Here is a 6,609-nt window from a genome sequence, read left to right on the forward strand (position 1 = left end):
GCCCTCCACTGTATCCCTATTCTCTGGCTGGTCTAAAATCGGACTTTCCTCAAACTGAGATAATCTCAAACTGCCTTTTTTTTTGCCTAATATAAAGTAACTGCTTTCATCTGAGCATCTGCAAAATCAATTTTCCTCACCCTACACTTTGGAATGCATGTTTAAATATAGTCCCAGTAGCTGTTACACTTAACAACATCAGTGAATAGCACTCCAATTTAACTTTTTCAAACAACCATCGATATCTATAAAGATTCTTAGTGCCACCTTAAAGTCCCTGAGTTGAATGATCACTCTTTTTCTTTTTAAATTGGAAAAAAGCATCCTCTGAACCTTAAACAGTTTTTAAATGAACAAGAATCCCTATCCGGAGTTTGGGGTTGTTTTTGTGTGGGGGTTCTTGTGGTTTTTTTTAATGAACTGAACACAGGCATTAACACAGTAACAGTTGGTTGCTAATCATTAGCTGGAGAAAACTACATTACATGGCTAATGGAAACACTAGGGAGGCACGGGGGAAATAAGAACTGTGTGTTGGTGATAGCAATATGTCTGTAGGTAGCTCCAAGTTACCAAGCAGGCTTGCGTTACTATAAACAATACAGACGCAAAAGAATTATTATAACATCCTTTCAGCCTCCTGAGAATACCATATGAGGCATCCCAGGCCTGTGAAGGCTAGTAAGGAGTAGCTTTGGCATTACTGAGGAATGCCTTGTTGGCATGTTTAGCAGAAAAGTGACCAATGACAGCAATAGCAATCCCATACAATGATACAATACTGTATCACTGAACTTCTTTGGTTTTTTTACAGTTTCTTTTAGTTTTATTCCTATCTTTTACTTTATTTTTGTATTTAAATTCAATTAGCCAATATATAGTACATCACTAGCTTTTGATGTAGTGTTCAATGTGACCTCCTTTAATCTTGACAACAACCCAAAGAAATGAGCATTATAAATGAGATTCAAAGAGGTTGGTAAGGGACCTGCCCAAGGTCACACAGATAATAAATGATGGAGGTCAAATTTTATTCAATATTACTCAATGAACTTTTACTGACTTCCCTCCCTGTGCAACATTCTGTGCTAAGCACTGGGGACACCAGAAAATAAGACACAGTGCCTGCCTTCAGAGAACGCAGAGCCTGCTGCAGACAATAGGTGGTTATTCATTCACTCACCAACTTCTAACTGTTGGGGGTCTTCTGTGTGCTCAGTCTCACTGGGGTACTGAGAAATGAGCAACACACAGAATAGACAATATTCCTGGTACCCTAGAGAGTGCATCCTAGTAAGGCCAGACAAGTAATTTAAAATAAACAACACAAAGGCTATATATTCTATGACTATGGATATTCTGGAAAAGACAAAACTATAGAGACAATTTTGGTTTTTTAATTTATTAATTATTTTTATTAACATATAATGTATTAACTGGTGTACAGGTCTGTGAATCGCCAGGTTTACACACTTCACAGCACTCACCATAGCACATACCCTCCCCAATGTCCATAACCCAATCACCCTCTCCATACCCCACGCCAGCAACCCTCAGTTTGTTTTGTGAGATTAAGAGTCTCTTGTGGTTTGTATAGAAACAATTTTAAATATTACTTATTGCCAGGAGTTTTGGAGGAAAATGAGAAAGGGAGGGATAAAAAGGATTTTTAGAGCAATAAAACCATCTGTATGATACTGTACTAGTGGATATATGACATTACATATACAGCAAAACCCATATTGCTATATAAGGCAAACACTGAACCCTAATATAATCTAAGGACTTCATTTAATGTATCAATATCAGTTGAACTATAACAAATGTATTATACTAATGCAAAATATTAATAGTAGGGGAAACTGGGTGGTAGGAGGAGAAGTGGGTAAAAGGGCCTCTCTGAACCATCTCAATTTTATATAAACCTGAAACTCCTATAAAAAAATAAAGCCTATGGGGGTGTAGGGATAGGGTGGCTGGGTTATAGACATTGAGGAAGGTATGTGCTATCATGAGTTCTGTGAAGTGTGTAAGCCTGATGATTCACAGACCTGTACCCCTGGGGCAAATAATACATTATATGTTAATAAAAAATTTTTGTAAATAAAGTCTCTTAATTAATTAATTAATTAACTCATGTAGGTCCTTGCCTGGCGCAATAAGTTTGGATTTTATTTCACTGAAAGGAAAAGTTAATGGAGGATTTTCAGCTAGAATTGACATGATTTGTTTTACTCTTTTTTTTTTTTTCTGGCTATGTTCAGTATACTTTATGTATGGTATGACAAGGTAGGATTCCCCAAACCCTTCCCCTTATTCAGTAGATCTGAAATGGAAACTGTGGCGGTCAGGAGATTCTCATTGTGTTGGGGGATGAGGTGGGGCAAGGACTCCCTTTGCTGTAGCCAAATTCATTGTCATACCAGGAAATGAGCTTGACAAAGTGGTCAATGAGAGCAATGCCAGCCCCAGCATTAAAAGCGGAAGAGGGGGTGTCATTGTTAGAGTTACGGGAGACAACCTGCTCTTTGGTGTAGTCCAGAATACCCTTGATGGAGCCCTCCAATGCCTACCTCACCACCTTCTTGATCTCATCATATTTGGCAGCTTTCTCTAGGCAGTAGGTCAGTTTCATGATGGACACATTGGGGGTGGGGGCACAGAAGGCCATGCCATTGAGTTTCCCATTCAGCTCAGGGATGACCTTGTTTACAGCCTTGGCAGCACCAGTAGAAGCACGGATGATGTTCTGCACAGCCCCTTGGCTTCACACCACAACTTTCCAGAGGGACTGTCCCACCTAGAAAGGTGGCAGTGATGGCGTGGATTGTGGTCCCAAGTTCCTCCACAGTACCGAAGTTGTCATGGATGACCTTGGCCAGAAGGACCAAGCAGTTGGTGGTGCAGGAGGCATTGCTGACAATCTTGAGGGAGTTGTCATACCTCTTATGGCTCATGCCCAACACAAACATGCGGGCATCAGCAGAAGAGGCAAAGATGATGACCTTCTTGGCCCCACCGTTCAAGTGAGCCCCAGCCTTCTCCATCATGGTGAAGGCCCCAGTGGACTCCACAACATACTCAGCACAAGTATCACCCCATTTGATGTTGGCGGGATCTTGCTCCTGGAAGATGGAGATGGGCTTCCCACTAATGACAGGTTTCCCATTCTCAGCCCTGACTATGCCATGGAATTTGCCCTGGGTGGAATCATACTGGAACATATAGACCATGTAGTTGAGGTCAATGAAAGGGTTGTTGATGGTGACAATATCCACTTACAGAGTTAAAAGCACCCGATGACCAGGTGCCCAGTACGGTCAAATCCATTTACTCTGACCTTCACCATTGTGTCTTGGGGAGGTGGCTGGCACTGCACCAGAAGATATGGCTGTCTTTCAAAAGAGGAGGAGCAGAGATTTCAAAATGCTTTGCATTTTGAAAGAACTGTGGCCCCTGTATGGAGAATGGATTGAAAGAAAGCAAGAGTAAAAGCAGACAGACCAGTTTGGAGGTGAGAAAGAAAAGCTTTGGGATATATTTAGGCTATAGAACCAAAGAGCTTGCTGTTAATTAGATGAGCAAGATGAGAACAAGAGGGAAATCAAGGTGACTTCTAGATTTTTGGATGGAGCAGCTGAGTCACTGATGCTGCTATATCGGGACTGGCAAGACAAAGAGAGGAAAAGGTTTGGTGGTAACAAGGGTGAAATCAAAAATTCTGTTAAGGTTTGACATGTGGAAAAGAGTTAAAATATAATTACAATAAGTGCCACTAAGATAAGGGCATATTCTAAATAATCTGAAAACACAGAGAAAGGAGAGATGAAATCTGTGAGAGGAGAGGGCAGGGAAGGTTTCACAGAGGATGTGAAGTTTAGCTTGTATATTTAAAAACAATCAAGAAATGGCCAATAGGTGAAAATGACATCTGAGGCAGAAGGAACAGCACATGTGCAAAGGCAGGAGATACAAAAATACAGATTTAAGCAAGCTTCATCCATTGCTCCAAAGCTATCTCCTAAAGTCAGCCTGAGGTTTCTAAGGTGCAGTAATATAGTGAGGAAAGTATGCAGTGGTAGAAACATGACTGTTAGAGGAGGAGCCTGAGATTGAGAAGACAAAGAGAGTTTAAATATAAGATTAAAAACTCAGTTCCAGTCTCAACTCTGCCACTAAGCAACTAGGCAAGCCGTTTCATTTCTCGGGGCTTATGTCTTCATCAGTAAAGCAAGAGTGTAGAACTAAGTTATTTCTAAGATAATCTTTATGTCTGGAAATCTGTAAAACTATGGTTAGTAGTCCTCTTGTACCTATATTAAAAATACATATTTATAAATATATACATAAAATGTTTATATTTTTATTTAACACATATACACACAAAAATAAATCCTCCACTCATTTCAAAAAGGATTTAAGACAGCTTAAAGAAATACATACTGTTGTATAATAAAGAATTTGTCTCATCTTGGATCCTAGTTCCCAGAAGAAAATCTCAAAATCCTTGAAATTTCCTGAATGATGGGAGTGACTTTGTTATTTATGCATCCCTTTTGTCATACCTGATTTACACTATTAAGATAACTAAGGATGGGGGTTAGTCACTGGAAAGACCAACCATGGGATCAGAGAGTTGAGTCTTTGAACCAACCTAAACTCCAGGGAGGAGAGGAGGACTAAAGATTAAGTTCAAATACATGGCCAGTGATTCAATTAATCATGCTTATGTCAAGAAACTCTAATAAAAACTCTGAACACCATATCTCAGGTAATTTTCCTTGTTGGTGAACACATCAATGTGAACAGTGATGCCTCCTGCTTCCAACCCAGACCTCACCCTAATTGTCTCATCATTTGTCTGGTCCTGATTGATAGGCTTTATAATAAAACTATAATCATAAATATAGTACACTCGTGAATTTTCTAAGTCATTCTTGCAAATTATCAGACCTGAGACAGTCATAGAAATCCCCAAATCTGTAACCAGTTGGTCAAAAGTCTGGGTGGTCTGGGGACACCTAAAACTGTAGCTGGCATCAGAAGTGAGGGTAGTTTTCTGGAAATTGTGCCCTTGACTTGTGGAGTCTGTGCTAACTCCATGCAGTTGGCATCAGAATTACATCACAGCATTGTAATAAGAGAAATGAAATAAATATACAGCTATATCCAGGAGAAATAAAGATACAAATATAAAGTGATGAGAATTACTACTCATCCTGAGAATGAATTCCAAGGCCTCTTTATAGGGATTTTAGACTCAGCATGGTATGGTCCTTAAGAACACAGGTTTAAAGCCACACTTAAAAGGACCCATAACCCAACTGCACTATTTACCATCTGGGTGACCACAGGCAAGTCTATGAGCCTCTATTTCTTTACCTGTAAAATGGAGATAAAAATAAAGCCTATTTCATGGAATTGTTGTAGGAATTAAGTGAGTCAGTGCATAAAAGGTATTGAAGACAGTATCTGACACATAAGAACACTCCAAACACATTACTAGTACAGGTCACTGTCAACACATCAAAGTACAATTCAGTGAAACTAATTATTTTTTTTTTTAAAGATGCACTCCAGGGCATCTGGTGGCTCAGATGGTTAAGCAACTGCCTTTGGACCAGATCATGATCCCAGAGTCCCAGAATCGAGGCCTGCATCGGGCTCCCAGCACCCCGGGGAGTCTGCTTCTCCCTCTGACCTTCTCCTCTCATGCTCTCTCTTACTGTATCTCTCTCAAGTAAATAAATAAAATCTTTAAAAAAAAAAATGCAGTCCATATGTGAAATTAACAGTCTATCACAGCACTGTACAATTAAACTTCAAAAAGGATCATAATGTTCTGTATTTAATACTGTCTACTACAAAAATTGCTAGCCACATGTGGCTATTGAGCACTTAAAATATGGGCATTTTGACTAAGGAACTGAATTTTTAAATTTTATTTTATTTTTAATTTATTTAAATTTAAAATAACCACATGAAACTAGTGGGTGTCATATATTGTACAGCAGAGAGGTCAAGGGCCACATGCTCTTTCACGCACATTACTCCTCACAGCCAAACTTTGGGCAAGGAATGGGATGGTAAGAGTTCAAGTCCATTTAATTCTAAGTTACTAGTTAAAGAGAGAATCATGTGTTCAATGTGCATCAGAAAAAACAGTAGGTTTAATAATTTGTTGTTAAAGTCAAGAAGCCTATCCCCAATAGCCAAACTATGGAAAGAGCCCAAATGCCCAACAACTGATGAATAGATAAAGAAGACGTAGTAGATATACACAATGGAATACTACTCAAAAAGAATGAAATCTTGCCATTCGTAGTGATGTAGATGATGCTAAGTGAAAGAAGTCAGTGACAGAAAGACAAACACCCTATACCTTCACTCATATGTGGAATTTAAGAAACAAAACAGATAAACATATGGGGGTGGGGGAAGAGAGAGAGAGACAAACCACAAGAGACTCTTAGAGAACAAACTGAGGGTTGACAGAGGAAAGTGGGTCAGGGAGGGGCTAGATGGGTGATGGGGATTAAGGAAAGCACTTGTTATGACGAGCACTAGGTAGGGCATGTGATAGATCACTGAACTCTACTGCTGAAACCA

The 6,609-nt window shown here is 39.5% G+C and overlaps 1 pseudogene; it reads right to left on the reverse strand.

Annotated features, from left to right (window-relative positions):
* Nucleotides 1-2,569: 2,569 nt before the first annotated feature.
* LOC116873616 lies at nt 2,570-3,349 on the reverse strand (annotated as a pseudogene).
* Nucleotides 3,350-6,609: the final 3,260 nt, after the last annotated feature.

Source organism: Lontra canadensis, unplaced genomic scaffold (genome assembly GCF_010015895.1).
Source record: "Lontra canadensis isolate GAN:19392208 unplaced genomic scaffold, GSC_riverotter_1.0 scaffold34, whole genome shotgun sequence".
NCBI classification, from domain to species: domain Eukaryota; kingdom Metazoa; phylum Chordata; class Mammalia; order Carnivora; family Mustelidae; genus Lontra; species Lontra canadensis.